This window comes from Erpetoichthys calabaricus, chromosome 2, assembly GCF_900747795.2.
Source record: "Erpetoichthys calabaricus chromosome 2, fErpCal1.3, whole genome shotgun sequence".
NCBI classification, from domain to species: domain Eukaryota; kingdom Metazoa; phylum Chordata; class Cladistia; order Polypteriformes; family Polypteridae; genus Erpetoichthys; species Erpetoichthys calabaricus.
Genome location: NC_041395.2, coordinates 237,013,799 through 237,036,164, shown reverse-complemented (window position 1 = coordinate 237,036,164; position 22,366 = coordinate 237,013,799). Strand labels below are relative to the sequence as shown.

At 38.7% G+C, this 22,366-nt stretch overlaps 1 protein-coding gene across 1 annotated transcript in view; it reads left to right on the top strand.

Annotated features, from left to right (window-relative positions):
• LOC114646896 (disintegrin and metalloproteinase domain-containing protein 12) overlaps nt 1-22,366 on the top strand; it is a 604,012-nt gene that overhangs the window by 435,976 nt on the left and 145,670 nt on the right.

Genomic DNA, 22,366 nt, shown 5'->3' with positions numbered 1-22,366 from the left:
ATTAAAATGGAAAAGTCTGTGTAAATGTAAGGCAATTGCTTGTGAATGTAAGGTAGTTAGTTACAAAATATAAATGCTTTCTTTTAAATTACCAGTAGTTTTTTGTGATAGTGTAAAGGGCACCGAGATATGGGCATATTTATTATTTTACACAATAAACATTGCCATAGGCTGGCTTCTCTCAGTCAATAAATGTTCTTGTATTCTTGTGTTTTATTACCAATGCAATATATGAAGTAGGTGAGTGGTTAAGTCTGTTTTATTTTTAATTATTAAGATTTTTGCTCATTAAGTGTGCTTTTTGTGGCATAAAGGACACTGCTTGATGTTTTATATGTTTACATTAACTATTTAGTTGTTCTTCATTAAAATATTGAATGGTGGCTGTCATTCCTGTTTTTCCCAGTTGATATTCATTTGCACTAATATAAAAGTAAAGTAATTACTGTAGTAATGTGACTGCTGTTTCCAGGCAGTAATGAGTTAAGTAATCCTGATACATCATGAGATAAGTAATTGGTAATTTGTATCTGATTACATTTTTAAATATCTACTCCAACTCTGATTGTCTGATAGTCATCTTTCAACCTGTACTGTATGCGCAGTGCATACAATAAGAAATCTGGTGGCTCATATGCTTTTTTCCCAAAGAAGAAGTTCTGGTAGTGCTAATTTTTTCTGTCTCCTAATGGTAGTGGAATCTTCCAACATGACATTGCTCTCATCCCTAAAGCATTAGCAGCAAATGAATGCCACATAGTGGCGTTTTTGGCATGAAAATTGTGACGGGGTCAGACTTAGAATTCTAATATATGTGTGAAGACTCCTCTAATGCAAATAATAACATACCTAACTAGTAACTCCAGTTCACTGGAGTGTTTTTTTAAGAACTGTGGAGAAATTTCCCTGCAGTCAGGTTTAATTCGGCAGATGTGAACACGACATTCGCGCTCTAGTGTGTTTGTAGAGTATAAAAGGAGCAAGCTCTTCTGGACACTTTTATATTCCTGCCCCCTTCTTGTACGTGGGTTGAGAGTTTTGTATATAGGTAGCTTTGACCTGCAGAATTTCCAAATTCTAAAAGGGTCAATGTCCCCTTTAACCTATTTGTCACAATCTCTGGAGAGAAAGGGGCAGTGTCTAGCCAACTCAGTCCTTAGGCAGACCTAGACAAAGTCTCACAGAAGTTTACTTCTCCATGCTACTAATGTAATCATTGAAGGGCCAACAAATGGAAACCATTCAGCTGGAGACAGAGGTTGTACCGTACGTAGAGCTCACTTCAAACTACGCATGGCTCGTCATCTTCCTTGTCACAAAGTTGTCTTTTATGAGACCGTGGAAGTTTTATGCTGGTTTTCCAAGCTGCTGGTCCCTTAATGATCAGCAGTTAGCTGACACATCGATACTTTGAGGAGTGTCTCTTTGAGAGGTGCTGGTTTAAATCCCACATCATTGTCCAGTAATGATGCATAAACATCTCTCAAAATCTCCTTTCATGCTCCAGTGGCTATTCTGACACACTCTGGACACGGCTGACTGGGAAAGAGCACTAAGTGGTTAAATCTCCTCCAATATGACCTACCTAGAAATGGAGGAGGAGAAAAAGAAAGGATTTTGTGAGCACTTCAGAATTCACTCCTTCAACCCGTGCTTTATATTACAGAGCAGCACTATGCCAGGCTCACACTACACAACATTCCTTCTTGCTATCAATTGGCTTGTCCTGGTGGGAGGGTGCACGCTACACAATAAAGTGCAGATGCCTTCATGAACTGTAACATCTTTCCCCCAACAAAGAGCACCTGATTCCAAAACTCCATTGTTTCAGGAAAACGCAGGTGAGACATGACTGTTCCTGTTGACATGACTTTTCTAATATGCAGCCAGGATAGAGGCTTGTAGCACGAGCTCTCCATGCTCTCAGTAGTCCAGAGAGAAGATACATGACAAAAAGGAAATTAGGGAACGTACGTGATTTAATCAAAGACAGGTAGATATTATCAGTAAAGAATAAGTCAAGTTGTTAATTCTATATGATTTGGAGGACACTTGTGGACATCCAGACGCTGCGGTTATAAACTTTGGTAGCTTTTTTGAGACAGTTGTGCATTGAGCGGCACCATCCTTGTAAACAAGGGTGTCTCAAGTGAATGCCTTCAAGAGTATTGCGACATATAATTCTAAACCCACTTTTTAACATAACATTCTCAAATTCAACTTTGGAGTCGGTAATGGGGAGCACATCCAGTCAGCACTGAGTGCAAGGAAGAAAGCAGTATAGGACAGGGGACCACTTCATCGCAGGACCCAATCATGCATGCTTTGAAACTCACGCAAAGCTGCTTTGCTTTCACTCATGTAACCTGCATGCCCATGCAGACTCAGGGACATGGAAGAGTGAAAGTGATAGCTTTAAATTCAAGCTCTATTTTTCTGGCAGCCTTTGGAGGAATATTACAGGCAAAATTAAATAAGTGAATTAAAAAATAAACAAACAAAAAACATATTCTGTGGCACATGTATTTAGTACGTTCAGATCTAATGCCCTTCTCTTGATTTATCGTCACATTTATCATTACTTTTATTATTTGTGCATTTGCTTATGCATTTATTTACATTTTCCCTGAAATATTCATACATACAAGGAGAGGTTCCGAAAACACTGAAGTCCCAGTTCGAGGGGGTGAGGGATGAAGACTCGGTTTCAGTCGTTTCAGTGAACAGGTGTCAGCACTGTTCTATAAGAAAAAAAACCAGAAAGGATAATGAAAAAATGATAAAGGAAGGAGAAGGAATGAAACATTGTGGTAAACTGGCAGAAAGCAACACAAGGTAGAAGCTCAGTCTGTGTATTCAAAAGATGCCCCCCCCCCCATGCAATTCTTAAAAAAATAAAATCATAGACATATAAGTATTTTAACGAACATGTTTTGCATAATAATAAGAAAGTAACAAAAATGATCAGAGTGAAAATTGCTTCTTGACGATGGGTAAATGTGACATTTCTTTTCCTGGTTAGTTTTTTCCTGGGATTATAGAGGGCACATTTAAGTGTGCTGGATAAGAAGAGTTTGGTTTTATGTGCTACTCCTATTAAGGTGGTCAAATATCTGTTGCATGTGCATGAGAAAAACAAAAAATAAATTTGAGATAGAAAGTACTGATAGAAAAAGATGTCACACTACCCTCATTACTTAATCCTGTAGTTAACACCCAGTAACAAAGTATTTAAAGTACCTGCAATTGCCTCACTTTATATTGATGGTGTGTGAGTTCTTCTTGTATCTGCCAGATTTTAACTGTCCAAGTCACCCTATATACATGTAATATGTGATAGCACAAGATATTCTCACGAATAAACTTACTTTCTTAATTTAATCTAAAATGCAACACAATTAAATAGTCATGTGTATGTAACCATGACTCCATCTTAACACTCTTCGTCTACCTATACAAACTAGGATACATTAGCATCCAATCAGTGCACGATTGTTGTTTATTTTTTTAAGCCTAACCCTAACTAATAGAATATGTGAGTTTATGCACCTGTCACATCACAAAAAATCAGTCAAACAATTAGATGCTGGTGCCTGGTATGTCCCGATTGGCATCAGATCATTATTATACTCTCTGACATTGTCATCATCTTACAAAATATAATATGAGAGACAGCTGGGAACCTTACCAGGTAAGGACACACTCAGTCGGGGTTTTGTCTCCCCTGGGGCAGTAAATGGCAGTCCTCTTGGGTTACAGCATTGCCACAGATTCCCACATAGCATCTTGGGAAATGGAGTCTGACTTCTGAGTCCTGTTGGGTTCCGTGGGTTCTGCCAGGAGGTGCTGTGGGGTTTGGTGAGCCCTACTTTGTCAGGCTCCAACCTCACCTGAAGTGCTTCTGAGCTGCAGTTGTAAATTGAAGTGGCAGCACCTCAAGTTTAGAATCAAATGGCTTTGAAATGAAAAACGAAAAGCCAAATAACTGAACATGAAGACTACACTTACTGCTCAATTTGAAAAGCACACAGCAGATCTGGTAACAGTGCTAACTACTGTTCAGCCAGGTGTTTACTATTCAGTGTGAGGCCACCAAACAATTGAAAAAACAATTTTCTACATATGTACATTTATATTCACACTGGATTCGGTGCTTCTTTGAAATTGGAGAATCATACTGCTAGCTTCTTTACCACCAAGTGAAAGCTGCATACATAGGCTTCCTTAGTGACTTTTTCAGATTTAGCAGTTAGTGAAAATTAGAATACAGTGTAAAGTCTTTTGAATGATATATTCCTGATATCGATCTCCTTTCATTGTTTTTTTTTTCTGTAGCTACCTTTTAAAAGAGCATATATTAAAGGATTTCCATACCTCCTCACTAGCATGTATTAATATAACTACAAATGGGAAGCCTTGAATTGAAGGTGTAAATGCACAATTTAAACACTAAAACAACAGGCATTTCTTATTTTAATGCAGAGGATGACCTTCAAACCCCAGTACTAAAGATACTACATGAATGATTTTTTTTTATATTGTGGTCCCTAGGGAGCACTGCAGCTCCCCAAACTCCCGACACAGTGGCTCAGACACAAGTTTGTTATTTACAAAGGCTCTTGTATTGTGGGAAATTCTTCTCAAAGCAAGTGTTTCCCACACCACAATTACAGCACACAGCAATACTCTGCTTTTCTTCGTCTCTCACCTTGACTTCTTTCAGCCTCCTCTGCTGCTCTCTCAAGCTTTGTCCTCCTCCTCCCAACTCTGGCTCTCCGACTGAAGCAGGGCTGCACTTTTTATATTACACCCGGGAGCATTTCCGGTGTACCAAAGCTGTAACTCGTAAGAACTTCTGGTTGGAGTTGAAGCCAGACACAACAGGACTCACCAGTCTACAGTCTGGCACCCACAGAACCCAACAGGGCTGAGCTGATGAACTCCAATTCCCAAGACACCCTGTGGGAACCTGTGGTGACATCGCAGCCCAGGGAGGCTGCCATCCAGCATTCTTGGGGAGACAACATCCTGTAAAAAAATTGTCTCCCCATCTCCTTCCACGCTATGGGCATACTGGCCATGTAAGATTCTCAATGCAGCTCTGCCAAGGACACCAGTCCTCACGTGGCTTCATCCACAATATGTAATTTCATCAGAGTTGCCAATATCGATTATTTTGTAAACAATTAATTTATTAACTACTTCATTGATTAATCTTACAACTGTATTTGAGCAAATAATTCAAGTAGGTGTATGAATGTGTGCTGTATTTAAATACTGAATAATTTTACATATAGAATTTGAAAACATCAGAATATTGGAAAAAACACAACTAAAATAACTCACACAAAGGGACAAATGTTTTCATTCATTTCAAAATTCTTGATATTCATCAGCAACTGTTGACGTTTTCAAAAGCAACTAAGATATAATCAGTTGGTTCCCCCAAACAATAAGTGTGCATTGATAATCCATCAAAACTCCTGCATAAAAGGTTATGTGCAACACACAATTTAGTCTATTCAGAACAGATCTGCTGCTTAAAAAAATAACTCTTTGTAATTGTTTCAGACATAGGAAGCAAAGTGAAGTAGGAGAAAACTCTTACCCCGAAGAACACCTTATAGAGGCATTCATCATAATTCTTCAAGAACACTGGTAATTAGCCTGTCTGCACCGATTTAAGAGAGAACATAGGAAGAGCCCAGAACCATTATACTTAAGATGTGCATACCCCTTTTAATGATAAAACAAGGATTTTGCTGAGTTGCATGGTCTTCACATTTGACAATTGAAACTGCAGAAGAAATTGTACTTCTTTTGATAAAAGCCATCTGTCAGAAGCAGCGCCACTGTGGACAGACATTTAGCTATGTGTTGCTATGCCACAAACATCCTTTCAGTTTAGATCAACTGTGTCAACTGCGCTGGGTTAAAAAAATACATTTTACTGACTCAGCCTGATCACTTGGTGATTGTGATTTATTTACAATGTAATGATTGGAGAAAATGCCTGAAAAACTTTATAAAGCTGACCTATTTTTATATAGAATTTTACTGCTTCTCAATTTAGACCACCACCACTGTAGTTATCTTTCAGATCCATGAGGTGAAAGATAAGAGTCACTAGATGCGGGCCCTAGCATAAATAAATCAGCAAATAGTCAAAATGCATCTCTGACTAAACATAAACTAACAAGTGCATTCAACAAATGAGTCTATCGTATTTAACTACTAAAAATTATTTTAGTCTAGTCTATCATATTTAACGACTGAAACATTATTTTACTTTAGTAGCTGGCAAATAATAATGGTGGCAAATGACGAGTCCATTTAGCAGGCAGTTAATCTTTGTTTTCGAAGAAATATCATGGGTTTATTCTTCATCCTAACACTAATCACTTGCATGAATTTCTCTAGTTAACCAGCTTCACAACACTAAAAGAACTATTGTCGAACAACTAAGTAAGTATAAGTGGGTTACTTATGATATTGTTGGCTTGTCCGTTGGCAGGTTTTCATGCATTGAGCTAGTGCTGTTGTGGAACACAATCTTTTTAAACAATGAACAACCATTTCTCTAGGTTTTCAGGTGAAAATACTTCCACAGAGAGGAGCATTTTGCCTGATATTTGTAGGAACCTTCTTCCACTGAATGTGGTGCAGCTGCCTCTGTGATTAGCCTGCTCAAAAACAGTACAGAGACTCTCCGCATGCCCATGCACACTGTGGGGTATAGGGGTAGGGACAACTAGTCGATTAAGAATATATAATTTGATGAAAATATTTAGTCGATTACATTGATTAATCATAATAACCCTAAATTAATTTCGGCATTTGGTAGAAAATCGGAAAATAAATTGCTTAAGAAGTCAAAGCTGAAGGTTGTTATAAACATTTCAACAATAAGGTAAATACCTTATTAATTATTTTACACAACATTTGTTGGGACTGTGCTCTACTGACCCTTAATGAAGAAGTGTCACTGATGCAGAACATACCAACAATATAAGCTCTACATTGTGTATAATAACCATTTTCGTCGCAAAATCTCCAATAGAGTCCAACAGAGCATTTATTTGAGATTTGGAAAGGTGCCTGATACCTTTTTTCACAGCCTATAAGAAGCACCAAATGATAGAATTTCTCATGAAAAAAATGATATATCCCTTGTAAAAAGGAACAGATTCGACACACGTAAAAAGGTTTGGGGCAGCCACCTGTATAATATTCCTGGCTGCAAATGGTTTTTTAAATAGCACAGAGCTGTTCACAATACTGAGTCCAAAACAGAACTGACAAGGGTTGGAAAAGATGGTGGCTTTAAGGGATCAGACTGGAAGTAATGTTCTTCTGACGTCAGCCTGTGCGCCAGAAGTGACGTTCTTCTGGGTGCCGGAACTGGAAGTGACATTCTTCTGGGTGATGGAACTGGCATCATCAGCACTGAATCAGATAGGTTTTCCCATGGCTGGTCTGTAGAGCTAACAGGAGAAGGTTTAGTGCACCCTGCCACCCCCTGGCCTGGCGTGGAATTACCTTTGCTTGGTCCATACAACGCCCCCCTACTCACACATGTGTGACACCCTTTAGGACAATTCTATACACTTGTAGAATTTATGTTGAAATGCATTAAAGTTGTTCTGTCATTCTAATAACACAAATATTTTTTTTGTCAGTTATGTGTACCTAGCTTCACCAATTAATAAAGAAACATTAAGCTCTGGAAACAATGTAACTCTACGTAATTAGACTAATAGACAATTGTTAACAACGTCCATTCTTATTGTATTCTTCTTTAAAGAAACACAGCCATCATGTTTGTATTGTTTCCAGGGCAGTAGTTTCCTTTAATAATAAATATGTTCCACTAATGCCTAATAAAAATCCACATTTATGCGGTGTTGAGTTATTTAGGAATTAATAAATAATAGTTAACACCACTGACACTTTTTATCATGCCGGCACAATTTAATCCCTTGTACACTAGAGAAAAAATAAATATTTCCTGTACTTTCCCTCTGCTCCAAAAAATGTAATTGAAAAATAAGTCCATTTGAGTCTTAAAAACTAATAAAAAACTAATAAAGGAAATGTTTAAAAAATTAATTTAGTAAATTAAACGTAGAGAAAGTATCTCAAAAAATAAAATGTGGATCTTGGGCCAAAGGGTGAATATATACGAGTATTTTCTTGGCATGAGACATGTAAGGTCAGCTGGACAAAAGTAAATATGAATTTTGAGTCCTAATAATAGATGTCACGGTGGTTCCACTGTCTCAGAATCCCTTGCCTTCCTGGAATTTTGAAGCATTGCAGTATGTAAAGTTTAGTGATTGTGGTGTGAGTGGCAGTGGTAGGTGTTGTTAATTAGAAGGGACAAAGAAAATGGCAAGATTAGTTTATTTTATTTTTTCTCCATTTTATTGCATTTATTAAAAGCAAGTAACATTCCATACAAGCAAGTGAAACTTGACAAAATTAAATTCAAAATGAAAAACTAAATTCAATTCAACCCCAACCCATCAGAAAGAGAGGAAGGTCAAAATCCAGAGTAAAACTTTAAGAGTAGAAAAATGGGGGCGAGAATCCTTTTCCCCAATATAAATGCATGGCAACCCACTGAGACATGGACTCTACAAGGTGTTGTGCAGTATCTGGCTCCAGAACATTAGCAGCAGTCTTCTAGCATGTGTAAGTTGTAACACATTCCACAGATTCTCTTTTGGGTTGAGATTTGGGAAATTTAGATGCCAGGGCAACAATTTGAGCTTTTTATCATGTTCCTCAAACCATTCCCAAACAATTTGTGTAGTGTGAAAAATATCACTTCCATCAAGGAATAGCATTCTGATTGAGGGCTGTACCTGGTCTGCAGTGATGTTTTGGTAAGTGATATGCATTAAATTAACATTTACATTAGTACCTGGAACCAGAGTTTTCCAGTAGAACAGTGCCCAAAGCATCAAACTCCCTCCACCAGGCTTGTCTTTTTCTCGCAGTGCATCCTGGTACCATCTCTTCCCAAGGTAAATGACACAGACAAATCTGGCTGTCCACATGTGCAACCAGACGACCATCTTCCACTGATCAAAGGTCCAATGGTCTCTCCTGGCAATTGTAAGCACCTTCCACAGTGCACAGGGGTTAGTATGGACACACTGACTGTCCTGTGTGGCCCTACACAGCAGGGTTCAAAGAACTATGTGTCATGACACATTAAAGTTATAACCATTATTAAAATTATCTGGGATTTGTGCCACAGTAGCCCTCATGTTGGTAAATACCATTTAGAATAGCCTTTGTTTACCTCTCCGCACATCAATGAAGCTATACTGCCCAACAACATATCAGCGGTTCATAATTTTTACCTTCTTGGACCACTGTTGGGAAGTACTCAACATGGGTGACTGTGAAATCTCAAAGGCCTTGCCATTTCAGAAATGCTCTGAGTGACTCATAAGGCCACGATTTTGCACTTGTCAAAGTCACTCAGATTATTACGCATGTCCATATCTTCTGCATTCACCACACTGACTACAAGTACCTAATATCAGCTTACCATCCAATTATCTATATAAATGATACAGATGGGCCTCAGGTTACAAAAATGCACAATGATTTATCACTTATTTTACAGAAAAATGTTTCAGACTTATTAATGAAATGACAGTGAAGCTACAAACGTTTGCATATTCGTGTGCTTTAAGTCACATGACACAAATAAACTGAAAACCATAAAACTATGGATATATATAGTATGTTTACTTTATGCTTAAATATCGTACAAATTTTGGTAATGATGCAATACCTCTCTGAGTTGGAAAAGGCATAATGATGGCATGAACAACTACCACTAAGTGATGATTGATCCCTCAGCAGAGATGTGCTTTCTTTAATTTGTAAGCATGTCACCTTTTCCTCCCAGCACCTGTACTACCTGACATGAAACAGCTGCAAAGCATACTTAGTACGCTGAGAATTATAGGTTGCACCTTCTAACCCCTTCAGCTAAATGCCCAGCTGCTGATTAAGCTGCTCATGGAATTTGTTCAATGTGTTGTATTTTGCTGCATTGCTGTCTTTTTACAACATTGATGGGGTGGCCAACATTACTTAAGTAGATATGTAGAATCTTAAGAAAAAAACAAAAAACTATAACGAATATGCAGTTTCTTGCCAAGAAATAGCCATTTCCTGAAAAAATACATTTTTCAGTTTTATTTGTAAAAATGGAAGATCTAGTGTCCTAGGTTCAAATACCACATTTGGTCATTGTCTCCAGGTGCACTGATTGTCATCACTATCTGGTTTTCATCACAAAGATGTAAATACAGTAACTTTAAACTGGGACTAATAAGCCCCACATTGGGTGGGTGTATGCATATGTGAGTGGACCCTTTGATTCACAGTTTCTCCTGTTTAAAGCTATTTCCTGCCTTATACCAGTGTTGCTGAGATAGGCTCCTGTCCTTTGGACACTGAATTGGATTTTTTTAAATGTAATTTTATGTTAGGCCCTGTAGAAGTACTGCTTGATGAGTGTGCTTGGACTGGTTCTTAACTAGTTATGGTTGGTTAAAACTATTTTTCAACTTGAAAGTGCCCAAAAGCATCAGTAGTTAAACAAGATTCAAAATTCACATAGGCAGAGATTTTATCAGCTTGTGTAAGGAACCATTCTCAGATTAAAGAAACTTAAAATACTTTTCCTAGCATAACAAATTTACAAGTAAAAAATTAAAAATGGAAAACTGATTAGCCACTTTCATCTAAGTGTTTGTTAAAATCACATAATTTCAGGGTGTTATTCAAATCAAAACCACAGAATCATCTGGGAAATCAAAGGTGAAATTACATCAGTGTCTTTTTATGATGCTGATGGATTATGTGCTATCAGATTTTGCAGTGAAGAGTATGTTACACAATCATAAATTATCAAAAATGTAGGCCTTGTGTTAACGTCATGATTTACGTTGCCAAACATGTCTTTCTTTATTTCGTAGTTTTTCATGTTATAATGTTCAGTCTACTGTGAAGATTTTTTGGGCTGCTACTGTAGAATTAATCCAATTTATAAAGGACCCTGATGCCATTATCTTTAGAAGTGAACTTGAAATGAGACATGTAACATATTTTCTGTCATTAAAAATTAGCATGTGGTTTTTAAGTGCACCATTCAATTATATTTCTAGGTTTATAGGGTCATTACTGTCAGATGTACAAAGTAGAGTGCAATTCTTACTTGTAAGTGCTAAGCAGCTTACAATATGTAGACTCTCTCTGGCACCATGATTAGTGAGTATAGCAATCCTTACCTTGAAAGTTTATCTTCCTTATCTGAAATAACTGCCTTACCTAAAAGTGTCTGTCTTACTCACTTGAAAAATCATACATATTTTTTGTTAACATCGAACAAGTAAATTCCAGGAATAGCCGGTATAAAGTATACTGTATATACAGTAAAAAGGCAGTAATACACAAAATGTTGTCTACAGAGTATTTTGCTTTGCATGTTCGTTTCGCTCTCTCACCAAATCCAACTTTAGTTCTGGTGGCCCATTCCTGACACCCACCAAAAAGTTAATGTCTTAATTGTTTTATTTTTAAAAATAATTGTATTTACCATCTTATTTTGTTATGGTCTCTGCCATTTAAGGCAACTGTAGTTTTGTAGTGACAGACAGCTGTTAGAGGTGTGTCTTTGGGGTCAATGTAGCATGGCACCACTTATGTGATGATTGATAAACCATTGATAAATCAGAGTTTGCAAATATTTACAAATCTACCAGTTGGTGTGTATTTGCTTTTTACATTTGTCTCTTAGTTAAAAAAAATGTGCCTCAATAATTTAAGAAATAATTTTTGAATACTGTTTTGGGTTTAATACATGATAGGCCTGATTTCTGGGTACTAAACTGTTTCTTCTGGTCAAATTCATTAAAAGTCTTGAATGGCATATCAGTCTGTTTCTTATTTTGCCCATCTCCCAATCCTGTTTCATTTTCGTTTATTGCCTTTTCGTAAGACTTAATAAATATGTGTGTGCAATCTTTTTCTGAAGTAAAATATGACTATGGAAGTCAAATTCAGCACTCAAATGTTGCTGTGAAATATTAGCAAATGATGCAAGAAGTCTCCCTCTGAGAACTGTGACTTTGGCATTAAAGAGAGGCTTGTGTGCTTCAGTGCTCAAAAGGGTTATCAAGACTCATTTCTGGAGCTAGGCATAGGATTAGTATTCACTGGTGAGTGTCTGATGGCCAGGTTACCCACGCCACAAACAAAAAAAAGACCTGTACACCCACAGCATGAGCTCAACTGCCATTCAATTTACACATACGATTAGGACAGATAGACACATACTAAATTTTGGCAATGGAGAGTGGCTCAATGGGACTTGGAAATTAATTTCTCTGTCAGGGAAGGAGCCTGGACTGATGAGGAAGGTTCAAGAATTCCAAGTAGATATAGTCAGCCTCCCAGCATTGGTTTAGGAAACAAATTTCTCTGTCAAAGATGGTCACTCTCATATTCTGGAGTTGATCTGCAGAATAGGGGATACTCACAAGTCATTGCAACTTTGAGTTACAGAGAGGAAAATTTCAACTGTTCTTTGCATGTATTCACTGAATGGCTACTTGGAGTATTCATTCTTCTTAGAGACAACAATCCATTGCTTGAAATGATACCTTCTGTTGATTCTACACTCCTATTGGGAGAAATCACCTCTTACACAAGGAATCACGGAGATATATGGCCTGATTCTTAACAAGGGGTGTAAAAATGTTGACCTTAGTAGGAGATATTATTGAGGTACATTGAAGACCTCGTAAATCAGGTGGATTTACCTTTTCGCAGACAATACTACAAGTGCTGGTTGGGGTTGGGCCTGTCTCTGTGACTAAGGTTACTGCAGTAATTTAAAAGCTACATAGTCACAGAATTGGGTGAGATCTGGCCAGAAATACTGAAAATACTGGATGTTGTGGGAGCGTCATGTCTAATGCACAACTTCATTGTTCTTTAGAAAGCTGGAATAGTGCCTGGGAAGTGGGAAGCAAGGGTGGTGGTACCTGTTTTTAATAAGGGTAGAGGATGGTGGGTAGTCATTTCTTAGGTAACAAACTCCTCAGCCTTGCATAAAAATCTTTGCTGGGGTACTAGATCAGAGTCTGTCTAATAGTTGACCCACAAATTCAGGGGGTGCAATGGGAATTCCATCCTGTCCATGGAACAGTGGGCCATCTCTTTGTCCCTGCACAGATACTTACCAGACCTGCTTATATATAAGAGCTTAAACCAAAATGTAAAGGCAATTTGAAAATTAAGTGGTAACCACAACAGATGGAAGCTGATGCAATACAGCACATTCACAGTTGTTCATGGGTAGTTTGAACATGCACAGTGTAGTTCTCTGCTGTCAGTCTAGTTGAAGTCAAGGTCAAATGAACATTGACATTCTGCTGTAGGATTGCACAATTGTTGAACAATGCACAGTAGTAAGATTTGTTTGGGCAGAGAGAGTGAAACCAGCTGTAATTCAGTGAAGGATGTTGGCTCAGTACAGAAGTGAAAACAACATGCCTTATTGAAAAGTTTATGAATAGGAAGAAAGGTTTAAAGTGAGAAGAACAAGTGTAGCCAATGAAGCACAACCAGGTTGACCATCAACATTATGCACATAAGCCCACATCAACATGGAGAATGCCCTCTTCAAAGAAGACCTACAGATTAGATTGCCTGCTGTTGCTTCACATTTAGATACCAGCTATGGGTCTGCACATTACACAGTGCATGATGACTTGGGGTGCTGTAAACTATGTGCAAGATGGGTACCCAAACAGCTTACTGTCTCCATAGCCATCATCTTTGAATTTCAGTTGGTTTCACTCCCTCTGCCCAAAGAATTCTCACTAAATCACATTGTTCAACACTTTTGCAATCCCACAGAGAAGCATCTGTGTTCATTTGACCATAGCTTCAACTGGGCTAATGGTAGAGAACCATGTTTAAACTACCTATAAGCCATTGCGAATGTGTTGCATTGCGCCCGCTTCTATATGTTGCATTTATTGTATAATTTTGTATAATTTTTAAATTTCCTTTACTTTTTGATTTACCATCGTACTTTATGGACGTACTCAAAGGTATATTGTATAAAAAGATCTAGAAAAGAATGGAGTTGCTGTCATATGGTTTCTGTATTTGCAGAGTAATATAGCGGAGTTTGATCTCCATTCAGTTGATCATTATGTTTTCTAACTGTTGCTCCCATTAATCTATAATAATAAAAGGCAAAGCCCTCACTGATTGACTGACTCACTCACTCACTGACTGACTCACTCATCACTAATTCTCCAACTTCCCGTGTAGGTGGAAGGCTGAAATTTGGCAGGCTCATTCCTTACAGCTTACTTACAAAAGTTACGCAGGTTTCATTTCGAAATTCAAAGCGTAATGGTCATAACTGGAACATATTTTTTGTCCATACACTGTAATGGAGGAGGCGGAGTCACGTATCGCGTCATCACGCCTCCTACGTAATCACGTGAACTAAAAACAAGGAAGACATTTACAGCACGAGTCACACGCGGGAACGACGGTAAATAACGTTAATTTTTGACTGTCTTTTAATACTGTGTAAGCATACATATTAACACATGTGCAATTAAACGTGTGCATTTACGGGGTGATTTCTCAGGCTTAAAAGCTCACCTTTTATCAAACGCGGGAACAAAGGTAACTGACGTTGTTCACTGTCTTTTAATACTGTGTAACCATACATATTAACACATGTCCAATTAAACGTGTGCATTTACGGGGTGATTTCTCAGGCTTAAAAGCTCGCCTTTTACTAAAAAGGTAAATGCAAAACTATTTTCAATCAGTTTATTGAAACGCTCCCGTTAAGGATTGCAATAACATATTCGCGAGATAAAAGAACGAAGTAGGGGGAAATGGAGGAACAGCCGCAAACAGCGAAGAGCAAAAAATTAATTAAACAATTGAGAACGGAGCGAGTTAAGGATACAAGCATGTTCATAAGGGAAACAAAGCACGGTGTAAAACGTAAGTTTAAATTAAGTTTATAGAAACGCTCCCGCTGCGGATTGCAATAACATATTCGCGAGATAAAAGTTTAATGAGAAGACACGAGGTATAAACGAACCACACGCCGTGGCGCAACGTTAGGGGCAACAGTTTCAACCATTCTATGATCTGCTTCTCGCAACTGAAAGACGGCACATGGCGGATGTTAGCCGACTTGCTGACTGCAACGTTAGGGGCTTCAACTATGGCGCTGACGCCACATCTCAGTGCCAACACTTTGCAGACTGTACTTAAAAGACACGCCCTCCTCACTGGACAGTTAAAAACACCAATCAAACTAACGATGACATCAAGTATTACCCAATCAAAAGTAGGAAAGGAGGCATCTTCATAAAATGCGTGTGGGATGATTTGCATGAGACGCTGCTTTAAAAAAAAAATGATAAAAAAAATACGGGATAAATCCCGTCCAGTATTGATTCAAAACGGGACGTGCAATTTTTATTCTCAAACGCGGCACGATTCCGTATTTTAAAGGACGGGTGGCAACCCTACAGTGCCAGGTAACCACCCATACAATCAGATTGTGATTCAGACTAGGAATGCAATGAATGTAATTACCCCGATCTACATACAAGGCGAAAGTCTTGCAACATTCAAAGATGATGGTTTGGGATAAGTACACCATACAACATAAAAGAGCTTATGAAGCCTTGAACCGAAAAAAGCAACATCTCAGAGATCGTAAAAAAAAAAATAGGAGGTAATGTCGTTTTACTCACTGTAGATTTTAGTCAAACATTACCAGTTATTCCACGACGGAGACCAGCAGATGAACTCAACGCGTGTTTAAAATCCATGCTTCTCCCACGCTCGGTTATATGTCGCGTGTTCTCGGGTAGGTGCACCAAAAAATGTATACATTTAAGCATGTAATGGGCAAACAAAAAATGAGGTATACCCGAAGGCACTTAATTAGTACTTATTGTAACTTTACTTCTTAAATGTTAATGTTTTACTGTTTAATAATTTATACGCTTCTTATATGTTGTTCAAATTCTTTTATCAAAATACCACTGACAGCGCAATGCACGATAACATGGAGTGAATACACCATACGCATCCGCCCACGGCTGCCCTGCTGTGCGCAGATACGACTTGATTCTACAATAAAATAAAATAAAGATAAAAAGAGTAAAACAATCATCACCCATAAAGCGTGTGTGTGTGTATATATGTGTATATATATATGTTGATATGTGGATGTGTATATGTATATATATATATATATATATATATATATATATATATATATATATATATATATGTAGATATGTATATATATGTGTATATGTATATGTATATATATGTTTATATGTGTGTGTGTGTATTTTATATATATAAAACACAGCAACACTCATAACAATGACAACACAATTACATTGACAATCATGTTACGTTATTTTTAAAATGTTTCCTTTTTTTTTCATAACCTCTGTAACACACTACTTCTCCGCTGCGAAGCGCGGGTATTTTGCTAGTAGCATATAAAGTGTAAATAGCAATGGCCTGAGTACTGACTCCTGAGGGAATCAATGTGTAACTACAGATTTTAATGACAATTATTGTTGCATTTCTGTACAGAGTGAATATAAGTATGAAGTACACCACATGAGAACAATATTACAGAATATGACGTCCAGTTATGTCAGTATCTGCCATAACAACATGACTACTTAATTACTGTAAGCCTAACAAAATAATTACTTGAGAACTGGCTTCATGAAGAGACATTAACATGCCACTGACAGTATACAGTAACTTTATGCTATTTCTGTACTTGGGTCTGTGTGACGATGCGGGTTCAGCTCCATGCTCCTCTTCTATTAGGGAGCCCTTGAACCCATCACCGTCGGTAATGTCACCGATGAGCTAGTCAGTGAGGCAATAAACAATTGAGCAAGAGGATGGTTAAAAAGTGCAAAGTGCTTTTATTAAAATACCAATCAAAACAGGTGTTCAAATCAAGTGCAGTAGTGCGATGTTCAATAAATAAATAATCCATTAAATGAAAAGTGGAGGTTAAAATTCAAACAAAACAATCCTTTAAAACGACGAGGTAAAATGTCACTGGAAGCAGTCTTTTAAAAAACAAACGATAAACCCGGTGCTTCTGCACTTTAGACTGGCGACTCCCCTGCTACACCCGTCTGGGCTACTCAACAGACGAGACGCATTTTTGCAGCTGGCCTTCTGCCTACTCCTGTCGCCGTTGTCCGACTTGCCTCACCGATCCTCGGCTCCGGTCGGCTCCTCCAGACAACGACATGGGCAGGGCCGGATTTATATGAAAAGAGGCCCTAGGCTATTCCACTTATAAGGCCCTTTCACCTTCCATTTTTAAGTTTGTAAATTACATGAGAGATAATAAAATTTTGCTAACAATTTGAATGTAGGCCCCTCTTGATCTTGAGGCCCTAGGCTGAAGCCTAGTTAGCCTATAGGAAAATCCGGCCCTGGACATGGGACTCCCTCCCACGGCCAAGGCTCTCACGTGGAGGACACCCTATCCCATGTCAAGACTCCCGCGGCCATCCGCGGAGAATCTTCCGCCTTCCTGTCACTCCCGTCCTTCAAACAAAACTCTGCGGGAGCGACAACTACTACTACTACGCATGAGGTGTCGGCCTAACACCCATGCTGCCATCCTAGCTGCTGTGAACCTTTACTCGCTCGTTTTCCTGCACCGGCGCACGCTCTCTCTCGCTTCCTCCCATAACCTCCGTCTTTCTTTCACCTTTCTCTTTTCTTTCTTTTCTTTTTCTCCCCTTAACCGGCTCACGCTTCGCTATATATGCGGGGAGGACATAGCAGCTGCAGCCCATTAGCCACAGGAACAATCATGGATGTGGGCAGTTTCTCACCTGTGCACTAAGGTGAAAAACGCCCACACCGCAGATCGCCCTGCGGCTTGCTACAGCCACCATGCCCCCTCGCTAAGCCGCGAGCGCGGCGATTATTTATTTAAAATAAAACGGCCTTTGATGGAGAGCTGTGGACCCATAGTCACCACAGTCTGTGCAAAATAATGTTTTATTTAAAGTTAGTTAAAATAAAAAGAAAACACTGAAGCTATGAGATTTGCTACGTTTTAAAGCACTTTAAACAAAGAAATGGATCACTATTGTAGTCCAATAAACTATAGTCACATATTTTAAATATGGCATTGTGGAATGGCCAAACCACTTGATGTAACAGGTTGTCTTTCACTCTAATACACTTCCACTAATTATGACATCCATAGTAAAGTGCTGCCATTTCTGACACAATACATAACCAACCATAGAACAATCAAATGAAATACAAAATACAAAAAGATGCAGAGTAGAAATATACATGAATTAGCCAGCTGACCTAAAGGAATGCTCCTGTAATAGAGAAAGATGTAGCATCACTTCTTCACATTGCTATCTTTGTAACAGAACATAGCACAGCATGGTCAAAACCATTAGTTCCAATTCAAGGTAGCAGGGATTTGCTTCAGTCATAGCGAATGAGTCAGTCCTCAACAGGAAGTTAGCAAGCACATATTCACATCCCATTGGGCCATTTTAGAATTGCCAGTAAACCTAACACACATGTGTTTGGGCCACAGGAGAAAGACTGGAGTACCCTGAAAGAAACTCACAAGCCAGGATTCAAATTTGTGATAGTGGATCCATGATGTAGCAATGTTGCCCACTGTTCTGTCATACCACCTTCTGTTATATTCTCCTCTGAATTATTTTACCATTTTCAGGCCACTTGTAATATCAATGTACAAAGTCCACATCACTGTTACCTCAGATGGATTCCCTCCTTTTATTACATTTTATTACAAGATTACATCTTGCCTGAAGAAGGGGCCTGAGTTGCCTCGAAAGCTTGCATATTGTAATCTTTCTAGTTAGCCAATAAAAGGTGTCATTTTGCTTGGCTTTTCTCTACATTCATAATGGCTAACACGGTACAACACCCTAGTACTCCTTTTGACAATTAGTCTAGGAGAATGTTCCTGTAGGTTCTGGGGGCTACAGTCACTGTTCTTCAGTGATGAGGTGGTGGTATTCGATAGATAGATAGATAGATAGATAGATAGATAGATAGATAGATAGATAGATAGATAGATAGATAGATAGATAGATAGATAGATAGATAGATAGATAGATAGATAGATAGATAGATAGATAGATAGATAGATAGATAGATACTTTATTAATCCCAAGGGGAAATTCACATACTCCAGCAGCTGCATACTGATAAAAAACAATATTAAATTAAAGAGTAATAAAAATGCAGGTAAAAACAGACAATAACTTTGAATAATGTTAACGTTTAACACCCCCCCCCCCGGGTGGAATTGAAGAGACGTATAGTTTGGGGAAGGAACGATCTCCTCAGTCTGTCAGTGGAGCAGGACAGTGACAGCAGTCTGTCGCTGAAGCTGCTCCTCTGTCTGGAGATGACACTGTTTAGTGGATGCAGTGGATTCTCCATAATTGATAGGAGCCTGCTGAGCGCCCGTCGCTCCACCACAGATGTCAAACTGTCCAGCTCCATGCCTACAATAGAGCCTGCTTTCCTCACCAGTTTGTCCAGGCGTGAGGCGTTGTCCATCTTAATGCTGCCTCCCCATCACACCACCGCGTAGAAGAGGGCACTTGCCACAACCGTCTGATAGAACATCTGCAGCATCTTATTGCAGATGTTGAAGGATGCCAGTCTTCTAAGGAAGTATAGCCGGCTCTGTCCTCTCTTGCACAGAGAATCAGTATTGGCAGTACAGTCCAATTTATCATCCAGCTGCACTCCCAGGTATTTATAGGTCTGCACCATCTGCACACAGTCACCTCTGATGATCATGGGGTCCATGAGGGGTCTGGGCCTCCTAAAATCCACCACCAGCTCCTTGGTTTTGCTGGTGTTCAGGTGTAGGTGGTTTGAGTCGCACCATTTAACAAAGTCCTTGATGAGGTTCCTATACTCCTCCTCCTGCCCACTCCTGATGCAGCCCATGATAGCAGTGTCGTCAGCGAACTTTTGCATGTGGCAGGACTCTGAGTTCTATTGGAAGTCAGATGTATATAGGCTGAACAGGACCGGATAAAGTACAGTCCCCTGCGGCGCTCCTGTGTTGGTGACCACAGTGTCAGACCTGCAGTTCCTGAGACGCACATACTGAGGTCTGTTTGTGAGATAGTCCACGATCCATGCCACTAGGTATGAATCTACTCCCCATCTCTGTCAGCTTTTCCTGCTCAATGCAGCTTTTTTCCTGTGACATTGTTTCAGTATATTGCTCTAGCTGTTTTACCCAATTAAGATGGGTTAAAATCTAAGTAGTCAACATAGACCTCAGTGTTAACATTTGCAGTGCACCATCTATTGGAATGTATTTTGTAATGCATGTAGTAATAAAATGCATTGCACTTGTCATTCCAACAGATGTTGCATCACAAACATCTGTAGTAGTAAAATGTATTACTACAAATGTTTGTGATGTACCATCTGTGTCAATGACAAATGCAAAGCATATGTCTCTGTTATATGCCTTTTGATAAAGGAGTGTTAATGTTTGTTATGTGCCTTCTGTTGGAATGATAAATGCAGTGTGTTTTATTAATACAAATGTTTATGATGCACCATCTGTTGAAATGACAGAAGCATACCAACTGGATGGACATACAGACACTAGTGATGAGTGAACTCCACGGTGTTCGTTTCACTTCAAGTTCAGAAAAATCACAGAAATGTTTGCGTGTTTGTATGAATATTGCCAAACTCGGTGAAATGCACTGAAGTCAATTGGTGAAGGACTAACGGAACTAAATATGACAGGACTATAGTGGTGAAATCATCTTTAAAGTGTCCCTGAGGGCTAGGAAAACGTATGCCAACTATACTGGACTGATTATTGTGGCCAAAAAGGTGACCTGAGCTGAGCCAACCACTGCACCACTGTGCCTCTGAGAGATCAAAAAAAGAAAGAACACAGTCCAGCAGAGATGTGCAATCATATATTTTGTCAAAACAAAGCGGCAATGCTGAAATCGTAGTCAAAAGGGTTAGGCAGAATATTCAAAGTGGCATGTTATGATTGAAGCCAGGGGGCTTTGTCTGTTTTTTGAAGTCACGCTGAAGGCTCTCCAAACAGTCTGTGCTGATGCTTTGCACTTTTTATTCTATCAAAAAGATATAAATGTCTTGTAAATAGTAATAATAATAATAATTATTATTATTTCATAGAGTCTCTTGTGTTTGGGGGTGGGAATGTCAGGTTCCTTCAAGGTTTGTTTTCACTCCCAACACACCACACGGCTAATTATTATGCATGCATAGGGTGTGCGCCTCCTGCTCTTATACTGACATGAATCTTGAAGATTAACCTGCACATTTGGCTGCAAGCACAGATAACTTGTTCCACAGAGTCTGTAATGAAAATGATCAGCATTATATACTCGGGGGGCGGTCCCGTCCAATGCTGCCTGCTCCAGGGGATGTCTTGCTGGCCTCACAAAGCATTATGGGGCACTGGTAAAAAAAAACTCTCCTAAAAAAATTATCCTAAATCAACCAGATTATGAGTAAATAATTCAATGAACAAGGGTGAACACAGCAAATTCGCTGTGAATAACGCTTTGGCTAAATTCGCTGATCAGCACTAACAGACACGCGGACACTTTTATTAAGGTGGAAAATAGAAGAATGTACACTGGATTCAAGTACAATTAATCAAAATAATGAAACCTCTAAAAATTGATGAATCTCTCAATGAACGTTTTTAAAGAGAAGACATTATCAGAGCATAGACAGCATTTTAAACTGTCTTTTTAAAAGTCTATATAGCATTAAAAGCCTATATAGCATTAACTTTTTTATTCTGTAAATTGTTTTCAAAGCCTTTTTTACAAGCTGGTTAATTTTCCCTGACAGCTGTATCCAAAAAGAAGTGCAAGAGTCAGTCAATTTTATTAGCTTCTAACTGTGTGCTTCACATATAAGATGTTAATTATTATTCCTTGGCACAGCTGTAAAGACAAGCCCCTGTAAGAACATCAGTATAATTCAATTCAGATGTTCACTAATCCTTTGCACCTAAGTTCCAGGAAATCATCACAGCTGGTTTACCTTTTAAACTAAACCTTTTTAGCTTCTAGTTAGGTCTCCCTTGCATTTGTAGACTGTATTCCTTTTGTTGGTGGCATCACGTCGATGGGTTTGAATTTCACACTTATTATAACAGCATAAGGAATGCTATGGTGCAAATAACTGT